The sequence below is a fragment of the Parus major genome, chromosome 1A (assembly GCF_001522545.3).
Source record: "Parus major isolate Abel chromosome 1A, Parus_major1.1, whole genome shotgun sequence".
Lineage (NCBI taxonomy): Eukaryota > Metazoa > Chordata > Aves > Passeriformes > Paridae > Parus > Parus major.
The window spans coordinates 15,500,072-15,500,909 of NC_031773.1; the positions used below are offsets into that span (position 1 = coordinate 15,500,072).

At 54.4% G+C, this 838-nt stretch overlaps 1 pseudogene; it reads right to left on the reverse strand.

Moving 5' to 3' along the window:
- Positions 1–262: 262 nt before the first annotated feature.
- Positions 263–364, reverse strand: LOC117244507 (annotated as a pseudogene).
- Between the last annotated feature and the right edge of the window lie 474 nt (positions 365–838).

The following is an 838-nucleotide window of genomic DNA, read 5'->3' on the forward strand; positions in this document are numbered from 1 at the left end:
ACCCATGTCTCAGGCTAGAGAGTGAAGACACAGGCAAGCAGCTTAGCAGAAGGTTTTCTAGGAACATAAAGAAGGAATCCAGGACATTGTCCTGTAAAGAAGGAATCCAGGACATTGTCCTGAATTTTCTTTTAAAACAACTATGAGAAATCACCAGGATACTACTGTTAGGAGAGAAGCCCGACATGATTTAGGTGCCGAATCTTCTGCACTTCTGCATACTCCCGTCCAGGCGCCGGCTCGCAGCAAAAGAAGGCTACAGCACCCGGTATTCCCAGGCGGTCTCCCATCCAAGTACTAACCGGGCCCGACGCCGCTTAGCTTCCGAGATCAGACGGGATCGGGCGTTCTCAGGGTGGTATGGGTATTCCCAGGCGGTCTCCCATCCAAGTACTAACCGGGCCCGACCCCGCTTAGCTTCCGAGATCAGACGGGCTCGGGCGTTCTCAGGGTGGTATGGCCGTAGGCACTTCTGACTCTCTCAGCAGCGCTCACCTTCTCGCTGTGCCCCGCAGCTTCACGGACACAGCTCAGACACGCAGAGCACACAGCCCGGCCACCAGGGCTGCCTATGGCCACACCGGACTCGGAGCCACAGCCAGCAACACGCAGGGCACACGAAGCACAGAAACCACACGAGGCAAGGCACACAAGGCACACAAAGCACACTTGCCACGTGTACCCACAAGCTCCTGCCCCTCGCCAAGGCTGCCCAAGGAAAACAAGGCACCTGCCAGCACCTGTGCTACTGTTCAAAGTTATTAGTCTCTGCCACATAATAAGAACATATAGTCTAAAATTAAATGGCCTCAATGTCACCAGGAGTTCTTCACACAGT